This window comes from Rhinatrema bivittatum, chromosome 8, assembly GCF_901001135.1.
Source record: "Rhinatrema bivittatum chromosome 8, aRhiBiv1.1, whole genome shotgun sequence".
NCBI lineage: Eukaryota > Metazoa > Chordata > Amphibia > Gymnophiona > Rhinatrematidae > Rhinatrema > Rhinatrema bivittatum.
The window spans coordinates 48596909-48609126 of record NC_042622.1 but is presented as its reverse complement, the minus strand read 5'-3'; the positions used below and the strand labels follow the sequence as shown (position 1 = coordinate 48609126).

The window sequence follows — 12218 nt, the reverse complement described above, 5'->3', positions numbered from 1 at the left end:
AGGAGACTGTAGAGCTGTAAGCTCTACGGAGAAGGGACTCCTCTCATATGTGTATTTGTACAGCACTGCATGTGTCTAGCAGTGCTACAGAAATGGTGTTGAGGGAGTGGGACCTTGCAGGGTATGGTTTTTTTGTCCCCAGAAGGTCATGCTTATCTCCAGAATTGGGAGGAGGAAGGGAATGGAAATGTAATTTTTCTTTCCAATGTTAAAAAATTGGAGGGGGGGCACTAGAAGCATTTTTGAAATGGGGTGCTGAAAACCCTTTTTACCCTCCACCCTGTATATAAATGGAAGCCAGCACCCCATGTACTCCAAGCTAACCTGACACCCCTAGGCTTCTGGGGCCAACATACTCTCAGGATGCTCACTAGCAGAAAAAGCACGAGTGGTAGAGCAGGACTCTGCAGGGAGCTTCACAGCACAGGCCAGGTCTCAGCCCCGTCCTTGATGAGCACTGCCATCCTTGGCATCCAGGCTACCATAATTAATATGCATAGGAGAGTTGCATAGATCAACAGGCCTTATTTAAAAAAAAAAAAAAAAAAAAAGGACTTTTTTTCCCATTGTGTGCCTCTGGGAGAGGGAGGAGAGGATAGATTTTCTTGAGTAAGGCCCTAATTATGCAAATCTCTCTCATGCATATTCAGTGTGGACAGCCTGACAACCTGGCTGGTGTACTCCCGAGGACTGGGCTGAGAATTCCTGCTGTAGGCCAAGCAGCGTGGTGACTGCCCGTGGCCAGAAACTCTTCCAGGGCAGCTCTTCCACATTCCTCTGCTTTCTCGGGATTATCTGCAGGTTCCAGGGCCGGATTTAGGCAGAGGCAAGGTAGGCACCTGCCTTGGCTACCAAATTCCGAAGGCACCCAAAAACTGACTTCCTCTGCTGCTGTCCGATTTCTTGGGGCACAATCTCCCACCGCTGTGGGCACCATAACCTTAAATCCGGCCCTGGCAGGCTCCAGCATGGCACCGCAAGAAGTGATGCCGTGCATGACACGAGCTTCCAGCCCCATCGTGAGCACAGCTGAAGAAGGGACCTGCAAGCATGATCTCCAACTCTCCGGTACCGGATCTACGAACTGAAATAGTTCTGCAATGAAAGGAGTAACAGCCTCCAGGATCAGTACACCCCCCGTGAACTTGGTGGTCCTGGATGTTTACACATGGAAAGAAAAAATGATTGCTCCCTCAGGCAGCACCATAAAGTTAAGGTCACCCCAGCGTGGGGAAAGACGTCCACTTCAGAAGATCCGGGAGCTCCTGCAAGTGGGGCCACCCCTCCCCCTGCACTGCAGGGGCTACTTGGGCAATCACTGCTACCACAACCCAAAAGCATCTCTTAGGGACTAAAAAACAAACAAACACCACAGAATATGTGTTTTATTTTCTGACGTAACAGTATTTCCCCCCCTTATATTTTGCTTCTAATGAATTGTATACAATTGCAAAGAAGTGTATTTTTGTTTTTTGCAAACTGCTTTGCTGGTACTGATGGGATTGGGGTCCATCAAGTAAAATAAAAGCTAGCTTGAAATGCAGGAGTCCGGGGTCAGTTTTAGAGTTAAATATTGCTCAGACGGTTAGGAAAAGACTTAAGAGTCTGGCTGTTTTCGTACATGGGCTGCTAAGAGGCCTCCTTCCATGCAGGTTTGCCCAATTAAGGTTTCCCCTTCTTCAAGGAATCCCAGCTATAACCACCTGGTCTATTTCTTCCCAAACCCGGGCTCACTGTTCAACTCAAAACCTATTTGTCTTTGTTTGAGTCTCTTGCCTGTCTTTACTGCACTGTAAGCTCCAAGGAGCAGGGACCACTTCTTACCTGTCTCTGTAAAGCACTGCGTACACCTGGTAGCGCTATATAAATGATAACAAAAAGCTCTGCTGTTCTCGATTTTAGAGTCTAATCCAAGGGTTCTCAGCTGTGGTCCCGAAGGGCGGGAGAGAGGTTTGGTTTTCAGAGCAACTAAAATATGCAAATATGTTGTGTCCTTTTGAAGGCCTGCTCGAGTCCCCCCCCCCGTCATTATGAGTCATGACTTCCAGCAGCGAGAGACTTATTTTGGGGTGGGCAGTTTTCTCCTTTCTCTCCCAGCTCAAGCAGGAGCAGGACCGGGACCTGGCACCATGAGCCTTCATGCACTCTAGAGATTTTATATCCCCTCAGCTTACTATGGTCCAGTCATGCAGTGACGGTCCTGGGTCCGGTGGGAGGGCACACATCAGGGCTCCTTCCAGAGCCTGCTCCCAAACCAGCAGAGGTCGTCATTTACAGGCCTCCACAGCATCCCCATCCCTGGCCAAACCGGGGAGTGGAAGGCTCGGCCAGTAACCAAACCCAGGTCAATCCGCCACCGAGCCAGCCCTCAGAGAGGAGGTCTGTATCCCCTGGAGTCAGGGTCGGAGGGAGGCTCTCCATGTCTGTATTGGGTTTGGAATTTGTTGCCAGAGGATGTGGTTAGTGCAGTTAGTGTAGCTGGGTTTAAAAAAGGATTGGATAAATTCTTGGAGAAGTCCATTAATGGCTATTAATCAAGTTTACTTAGGGACTAGCCCTGCTATTAATTGCATCAGTAGCATGGGATCTTCTTAGTGTTTGGGTAATTGCCAGGTTCTTGTGGCCTGGTTTGGCCTCTGTTGGAAACAGGATGCTGGCTTGGACCCTTGGTCTGACCCAGCATGGCAATTTCTTATGCTCTTATGTAAGTTTTGATGCTATGTTTGTATCGTGGCCCAAAATGTACAGAACAGTGGTAGCATCACCACAAACTCTGAAACCCAGCCCAGTCTCCAGCACTTATCGACGCTGGACCAAGAGAACAGCGTGAGCGCCTCCAAAGGATCCAGCCCAAAGCCCCAGCTAATCTAACCGTCCTCCCGTGTGCAAAACATATGTGGTGCAATGACTGCCGAAAACCCAATCTACTTCCTTAGCAGACCAGAAGCAAGCTACCCCATAGCTAGCCTGCATCCACTTGCATTTCCCTAGCTCTGAATCCCCAAAAATGTCCAATTAAGGAGGCTGTCAATGCGGGCAGGCCCTCTGATTCATAGGCAATGAATAGGAAGGGCAGGAATAGAAGCAGAGATTAGTTTGTCCCCCTGCACCCAGAAATAAAAAAAAGAGATGGTCTACTGTCCCTGCTCTGCATTGGCTGGGATGTAAATTTAAATTGATTTTTTTTAATTAAAGAAAATGACAGTTACTAGTTAATAAAACAATGCAAAAAAAAAAAGGTACTGCGCATTGCAGTTACTTTTGGTCCTCTTCAAAATAAAAGGTAGACTGCCATTTCAGTATTTTATTTTGGATACCTATTAAAGGAAGGAAATAAGAATACATATATGGCTATGGATGGCCCAACGGGTCAGCGCCAGTGCTGCGTGCTGCTAGGCGGGAGATCTGGTTTTAGTTGCCAGGCTGAGCTTCCCGCTCCTTGGGAGCCCGTGGAGGTAGCAGTCACAGTCCCTGGTGGTGAGGGAGTCCCCAGTCATTGCACAACTCTGACACCTAGTGGCCACACCTACCAGGTTGTGGATAGAGCTGTGGTCCCTGGCCAAGGACGGTCACGGCAATGTGCAGGGTGCGTTTAAAAAAATATAGAGGATGTAGCTCAGAAGGTCTGGTGTCCGTGGCAGAGACCACACAATATCTGTGCTGTCTGGTAGAATATCAGCTGCATGAAAAACATCTTTAGCTTCATTAGGCAGTTATTTTGTGCAGTAGCAGTGTGAAAATATGAGTCTAATCAGTAAACTGAGCAAATTTGAGCTCAGCATCAAAGAGCCACTGCACACAGGTCTTGTTTTCACAAACTGACATCTGTCACCAAAAGAAAAAAGTCTCAGCTTTCAAAATTAGCTGCATTCTGGGGCTGGCCTGGTGGCTTGCCTGCAGCTTCGAGTCTTAGATTCTGGGTGACCCCTGCTGGCGAGGGTCAGTCAGCAGAGATGGCCTTCAGACCTCAGCTAGTGAGGGAACGGGTTGTGGAACTGTCCTTGGGGGTGGTGCAAGATTATCTTTCCTCCAAGATGGTAACTCTGGTAGCCAACACAGTACCTTCTGTTACTTGGAAAAATGATTAGCTAACAGCATACTCGGCTTCTGCTTTCAATGCTTTTTTGTTTATCGCTCAAGAGGTCTCTTCCGTTTGTTTTTCAGAATGTTTTTCTCTGGTTTTTGTCTCCCTTTCCTCGGGTTTTTCAGTGATCCTTGCTGGCCCAGGGAACAGAGGGTGCACACTTGGTGCCACACCCAGCACTGCAGGGGCTGCCCCCATAGCGGCAGCTGCCTTCCCACCCTTGCCAGAACAAAGCACGGAGGGGCCGATGCAATACAGTGCACTCAGCCAAGCGCACAGTTTAACCTGCAGTTAGACACGGGTTGGGTAGGTGCGTCCACAGCCCCTTAAGCTATAAGGGGGATTAGTGCCTCCACAACGCGTGTCCAACGCGCCGCGAAACTAATAACGCTCATCACATGCAAATGCATATTGAGGAGGCTATTAGTTAGTCACCCCAAATGCAAAAAAAAAAAAATATTGTGGCGATATTAAGTTGGAGGAACGAAAGATTTAAAAAAAAAAAAAAAAAAAAAAGGATTGGGAAACGGACGCTCAGTTATTTATTTATTTATTTATTTATTTATTTATTTAGTGATTTTTTATATACAGCGGCACGTTAACAGCATCACCTCGGTTTACAATAAACAAATCAGCGTCCATTTTCCGAACCCATGGCTGAGTGCCAATTAGGAAAATGGACGCCTATAAATTCAGCATCCGTTTCTTAACCGGTGGACAGCCACGGACAGCTGACCTCTCCTGGGCGCCCGCTGTCAAGGAAGCACTAGGGGCACGCATTCGACCCCTTATTTAAATATTGCATGGCGCCCCCAGGAGAGGTGCCTGGGGGTGCTTTCAGCGCATCTTTTTTGCATTGGCCCCTATGTCTGCAGGACCGGGGGAGTGGGGGTGAGGCAGAGGGAGAAGAGGGTATGGAAGCCTGCAGCATGAGCCACAGACGTGGGGAGCGGCCAATGTCCCTTCAACGCCTCCTTTATTTAATTAATTCATATTCCTATTCTGCCTTTCAGATGGTTCAAAGTGGATTACATTCAGGTACTGCGGGTATTTTCCTGGCCCCAGAGGGGGTCACAAGCCAAGTTTGTACCTGAGGCAATGAAGAGTGAAGTAACTTGCCCAAGGTTGGAAGGAGTAGCAGTGGGATTTAATCCCTGGCAATTCCTCTTAAATGAAAAGTCCTGGATATCATCGCGCCCTCTCCTAATCTGTATAATGGCTGGAAGCATGAAGCAGGAGAGCATCACTGAAAATGCCACGGAAACGTGCCCCTTTAGTATTTAACCCCCTCTAAATTTTAACTTATCCACACCAGCCAGAGAGACAGTTCTCAGGAAAACCAACCTCAACCAAGCCAGAGCAGCACCCTTCACAAGCCTTCACTCCGTGCCCACAGCTGCCCAACAGTTCTGCAGCAGTCATGCTCCTAGTCAGACCCAGAGTCATAAATGCATGTGGCCCACTCTTCTAGGCGTGAGTCCCGGGGCTAATTCCAGACCAAGTCCTGCCAACCCCAAGGTGGATTCTCCGATAGTGGAGGAGGCTACCCCTCCAGGACTCAAGGTGTTATATCAAATGTCTCTATATGTGCAAGTCTGGTGGAGCAGAACGGAACAGCCAACTTGAGTATCCCAACGTAATCCCCCTTTTGGGGCACATAAAATGCTAAGGGTGTCTGATGCTAGTTAGGAGCCAAGCAGCAGCCTCCTTGGATTCAGAAAAATTAAAAAAAGCGGTGGTCAAGAAGACGATGTAGTGGACCTGACCCAGAGGCAGGGGCTGCATTTCTCATGCTGGATAGGGGAAAATAACACAAACACTCTTTTCCCCCTCTGACTGCACCTCCAACTCCTTCTATTGGCTGATAGAGGCTTCTCGTAAACTCACTCCTTGGGATTTTCCAACAATAAAACTTCTTTTCGATTCTGGGAATTCCAGCAGTCAATGAAAAGTTTTTAAAAGATGAGAATAAACAAGCGGCTAAAAAGGTGAGCCAGTTGATAGTGTGAAACCGGATTTCCAGAAAAACGTTAGACCATCATGAGAGACTCTCGGGAAATTAAGAAGTCATGGGATAGGAGGCGATGTTCCTTTGTGGTTAGAGATAAAAGATGGAAAACAGGGAGGAGGGCTAAATGGTCAAAAATATGTCCTGGAGGAAAGTTGGGAAAGGGGAGATATGATAGAGACAATTAAATACCTCCAAGGAATTAATGCGCAGGAGACGGGCCTCTCAATGGAAAGGAGGCTTTGGAACGAGGATGAAAGGGGGTAGACTCAGGGGTAATCAAAGGAAATCCCTCTTTATAAAAAGGGTGGTAGATGCATGGAACAACCTCCCTGTGGAGGCGGTGGAGACGAGAACAGTATGAGAATTCAAGAAAACATGGGACAAGAAGGATCTCTGAAGGATAGAAAGGGACTATAAAGCTTAGCGGGAGATCTGGATGGGCCATATAGTCCAGGTGTGGCCAACTCCAGGACTGTTTGTGGCTCTTGAGAATCAGTTTTCAGGATATCCACAATGAGTATGCATAAGTTAGGTTTGCATGCACTGCCTCTACTGTATGCAAATCTCTCATATGCATATCCATGGAGGATATCCTGACAACCTGGCCTGTCTGTAGCTCTCGAGGACTGACGTTGGCCACCCCTGATCTAGACTTTCCCTGTCATGTTTTGTGTTAATGCAGAGACCAGACCCCCATCAGGATCTGCGTTAGATCCAGCCCTAGTACAAGACCTGAGAAGAAGAAGTAGCTGTTGGAGCATAAGAACATAAGATTTGCCATACTGGGTCAGACCAAAGTGGCCAATCCAGGTCATAAGTACTTGGCAGGATCCCAAAAGACAAATAAATTCCAAGCTGCTTATCGCAGGGATAAGCAGTAGATTTCCTAAGTCTACCTTAATAATGGTTTCTGGACTTTTCCTCCAGGAACTTGTCCAAACCTTTTTTAAACTCAGCTATACTAGCAGCGTTTACCACATCCTCCAGCAACATATTCCATAATTCAATTATGCATTGGAGTAAAAAAGATATTTTCTATTTATCTTAAGTGTATTACCTAGTAATTTCATTGAATGTCCCCATGTCTTTGAACTTTTTGAAAGTGTAAACAACCAGTTTGGGTTTACCCATTCCACTCCACTCATTATTTTATAGACCTCTCTCATATCTCCCCTAAGCTGTCTCTTCTCCAGGCTGAAGAGTCTTAATCTCTTTACCCATTCCTTATAAGGGAACTGTTTCATCCCCTTTATCATTCTGGTCACTCTTCTCTGTATCTTTTCTAATTCCGCTGTATCTTTTTTGAGATGTGGTGACCACAATACTCAAGCTATGGTCTCACCATGGAGTGATACAGAGGCATTATAATAGTCTCTGTTTTATTTTCCATTCCTTTCCTAATAATCCCTAGCATTCTATTTGCTTTCTTGGCCACCAGAGCATACCGAGCAGAGGATTTCAACATGACGCCACCTAGATCTTTTTCCTGAGTGGTGATTCTCAATGTGGAGCCTTGCATTGTGTAGCTATAATTTGGATTGCTCTTCCCTATGTGCATCACTTTGCACTTATCCATGTTAAAAGTCACCTGCCATTTGGATGCGCAGTCTCTCAAGGTCCTTTTGCATTTTCTCACAATCCTGTTGTGATTTAACGACTTTGAATAATTTTATATCAGCAAATTTGATCACCTCACTTGCTGTTCCTATCTCTAGATCATTTATAAAATATGTTAAAAAGCAGTTGTCCCAGTACAGATCCCTGGGGCACTACACTATTCATCCATCTCCAATGAGAAAAGCTTAGATCTTTAAGTCTGTCCCCATATATTTTATGATGAAGTCTGTTGACCATTTTAATAGTTGCAGTCTAGATATATTCTATTCGGTTTATATCCAGGAGCAAGGATGAGCAAATTCAGATATGCCCACACTGAGTTCATGGATCAGTTTCCATGGATCACTACCACCCCCTCTAAAATGAAAAAAGAAGATAAGCCATCTCCTAGAGGAGGAGCTCTCTGCAGTCTCCATTCATGTCCTTCTTGTCTTTACTCAGATGCTTCAGTGCCACTGCAAGCCCCTTCCAAAATGAAGCTCCTCTGAGCACAGGATGGGCCTGGAGTGACATCAGAGGAGCCCATGTGGGCCCTGCCAGGCCTCAGCAAAGAAGAGAAAAATATAAGAATTTGCCATATGGGGTCAGGCCGAGGGTCCATCAAGTCCAATATCCTATTTCCAACAGAGGCTAATCCAGGTCACAGTACCTGGCAAGAGCCCAAAACAGTAAATAGATCCCATGCTGATAAATAGTGGCTATTCCTTAAGTCTACTTGGTTAAAACAGTTTAAAAACTTCAAAGTTAAATGATCCGGGCAAATCAAATAGTCAACTTGGCTTAATCTGCTTCATTCAGCTGCTCCAAGAAGCCTTCGTAGTTTTCTTGCGGTATTGCGCAAAGCAATATTTAATTTTTGGTTTAAAAGTTGATACCACTGGTCCGGGTGGAAATCTCATTCATATAGTAACTTATCATACGTTAATTTACATTTATTTGCCAACCTTCTTGATCAAAAGAAAATACCATATCGATTTACAAGTTGAAGGCCTGATTTTTAATCCCCTGCGCGCGGGGGAAGACGGGGGTTACACGCGCGGCTGTGCGCATTTTAGAAGAGGCCCAGCTGCACACGTAACCCCCCATTACGTGCACAAGAGCCAGGCCTCTTCCAAGGAGCAGGGAGGGGCGGAGCTGGAGGCCACCAGTACGGTGGCCATTTGCTGCTGTGCTGGGGGATCGCGCGCTGGCAGCCTGCCAGCGCATGCAACTTTCACCAGCTCAGGAGCTGGCGTAAGTTCAAAACAAGATAAAAAACAAAAAGGTAGGGCCTTCAAAGGCTAGTGTGCGCACATGGGGGCTCGCGCATATTTTTTTTTTTTAAATCTACCCCATAGTGAATAATCATAGTATAATACTTAAAGTTAGGGCTTCTATTTTTAGGTGTTTTAATATTGCGTTCAGCGCTATTTAACCAGATAAGTAATGTATGCAGCTAAGTAGCGGCTGAGGAATATGCGCCTACGTTCAGTGGCCGACACTTAGCTGCTTAAGTCACTTATGCGGCTAAAATGTTAGCCGCATAATTGTGGGCGTGCAGTGGGTGGATTGGGGCGGATTGAGTTGGCCGTACAAGTCATGCGGCTCACTACTGATATTTGGTCTTAGCCGCATAAGTTATGCGGCTAAATTTAGAGGAGCCATAGAGAAGATTTAAACTTAACCAGTCATAACTTAAATGGCTAAGCACAGATACCTAAGTATATATATTCTGTGGTTTAGCCGTGCCACTGAATGTATCATGTAAACACAGCCGAATAAGTTATATCCGGCTAAGTTATTACTTAAATGGCCAGCTTTGAATATTGACCCCTGTAAACTGAGGTGTTTATTTTTCAAGTAATTAGGAGTTCTTTAAGGGTAAAAAAAAAAAAAAAACAATTCCAAAAGTCAAAGTTTTACTGGTGTTTTTCCAGCACAGGAAGCTTCTGGGAACCTTTTCAGGATGAATTAAACACACATTTATGCAGCTGAGAAGTCATCAGTGCGGAAAAGGCATAAAAACAGATTGGAGGATCCAAGGCAGACCAAGGGAGGGACGAGAGTACTTTTTTTTTGTTTGTATTGCGGGTATTTAATCGGTATTTATGATTTAAAACCTAAAATCAGAAGCCCTAACCATAAAATACAATAATACATCAAAACCTAAAAGCATAACACAACCCTACCCTAATTAGGGATGGGTCCAGTTAGTCAAAAATACATCACAGCAATGACAACTGAATACCCGCTAGGTACAACTACAAAATACCCACAGACCTATCCTCAACCAATAAACAGCTATCCAAAAAGGGCCCAGGGTGGGCATGCACTGTACTCTCAGCATGTCACTGTACAGCCTTTAAAGGTGATCCTGCACCACACTCGCTTCCCGTGTCACTGCACAGTTCCAAAAGGTGAAAGTGCACGGCATCCTCCCATAATAGTGCTAGGGGTGCACTTTTCAAAGGAACACTTAGCTGGCACAAGCTGAGCACAGGTGCAGTTTTCAGCAGCTTTATCCCAGCATCAAACACTCCCAACAGCCATGCAGCACAGCAGCGCTATAGTCACACATAAACCCCTCTGCTTCTGGATTACCAATTCTAGCATTTAACTCTGGATTAGTTAATCTGGTTTCACTCTTTTTTTTTCCCATTCACTCCATGGGAATTCTGGGTTTGAATTTTTATAAAGTATCCTCTTTTCTTCTTTTCAAACTTAATCCTGAGGTTGATTCCAAAACTCTATTCACACACATTTAATCTGTACCTTAGAAACTCCTGGAAAAACGGATCCAGGCGTGAAACCACCATCCTGGCTGGGATTAGTATGGAACGCACGCTCTGATCTCCTCCCAGAGTGAGCGCAAGCAGCCCAGAGCTTTGAGTGAACGGATTCGAGGTGTGTGTGCGTGAGTGAGAGAGAGAGAAAGTTGGGTTTTTTTTGCTCACATGATTGTGGAATTTGATTGCATCATGTTGGAACTGCTGGTTGCTGGGGTAACAAAAGGAAGGTTTGAAATTGATTTCTGCCCAGTAGGACAGGCTGCGTGACTGTGCCCGTCTCTCACCCGCTTACATGTGGCTTAGATGGGGATTAACAAGGTTGGAGGACATCTGGCAAAGCCCCATTTCTGCCAGCAACTCCCCTGCATGAAACCTTCCCCTACAAGATATCCAGCGGCACCGTAAGTAAAAAAAACAAAAAGTTATCTTGCACAGATTAGGAATCAGAATTTGCTAATGGATATTTTCTAGGTATGAAATTAATTACCTATAACTCACTTCTATTTTTTGGGAGGAAAGAGGAGAGTACGGGCATGAAGAAGATTTATCGTTAGCTACTGCGGTGCAAGTTCTGGATGTAAAATGCGTGCGTGGTTTAAATCTTCAAAATGTTTCTCATCTCCTTAAATGGTAGTAGGGGAGCAAACCCCAATCCCCTCCCTCCTGTAATAAAACTAGGGATAGTTACATCTTAAAACGGGGAGACAGATGTTTAATGGAAGTGAATGGGCACATATTTTGAACAGACATCACTGTCCGGTCTCGGGCTATGGGTCCTCTGATTAGGAAACGAGCAAGTTTGTATCTCAGGCCGCCAGTGGCGCTGCTGCATGCTGCATGCTGTCATGCAGATGATCTAGGTTTGATGGCAGAGCCCAGCTTCCGCTTTCCAGCCGGACAGAGGCTGGGATGCTGTGGCGACTCGTCCAAAGCTCCCTAGGAGGGAGCCAGGGGGGACTAGCCATTGCCCAGTTGCGACAGCCAGTGACCAGACAGGGCTGAGAGAATCGCAGGTCTGGCCGAGGTCATTGTGCCGACTAAGATAGACGTGGGAGGCATTTAAAGAGGGTGACCCCCCCTCCCCCTCCCGCTATACATGAAGGCTTATGGTTCTGTGTCCCCTGTAGAGATGCTGGTTCTGAGATGGAAGCCCAGTGAACACGAGGAAACAACTGGGCCAAGACCTCCTCTCCAGAAAAAAAGAAAACACATTTATAAACTTTAGAATGACCTGTCTAAAAATGCTGCCTTGAATTATATTCTGCTCAGTGTTAGCTGCACCGAACAGAAATATAGCAACAGCTGAAGTCCTGCAGGGAAGTGCAGAAAATTAAACTCAAGGAGCCAGGAGTGGTGGGAAGACACTGCTGACACGTATCTGGATTTCTAAAAGGGAAGAGTCAGAACCAATCAGGAGGAACTTTACTAATTTTGGCCCTCAGATATAGGATTAAAGCTCTGTGGGAGAGGCAAATATCCCTTCACCTGGACTGAATACCCATTTTTGCAGTGCAAGAAGAAAAGGCCAGATATTTACCCACATCTCTAGATATTTACCCATTTCTGTGGTGGCTCAAGAAATTGGCAGAATTTTATTTATTTATTTACTTATATTCTGCTTCATTCAGTATCCTATCCATAGCGGATTACAATAAAAAAAAATACACAATCATATATGACAAATAACTTAAAAAATAAAGGAAATCAAATCCAAACAAAAAGTACACTCTTCCCAAAA

At 45.6% G+C, this 12218-nt stretch overlaps 2 protein-coding genes across 3 annotated transcripts in view; one reads left to right on the top strand and one right to left on the bottom strand.

The window, feature by feature from the left end:
* Nucleotides 1–12218, bottom strand: part of MYL9 (myosin light chain 9) — a 39649-nt gene that overhangs the window by 13627 nt on the left and 13804 nt on the right. The window lies entirely within an intron of this gene.
* LPIN3 (lipin 3) overlaps nucleotides 10734–12218 on the top strand; it is a 159729-nt gene continuing 158244 nt past the window's right edge. Inside the window, exon 1 of the mRNA XM_029612227.1 lies at nucleotides 10734–10881. The gene's annotated coding sequence lies outside the window, so the exon portion shown is untranslated. The remainder of the gene's footprint in view (nucleotides 10882–12218) is intronic.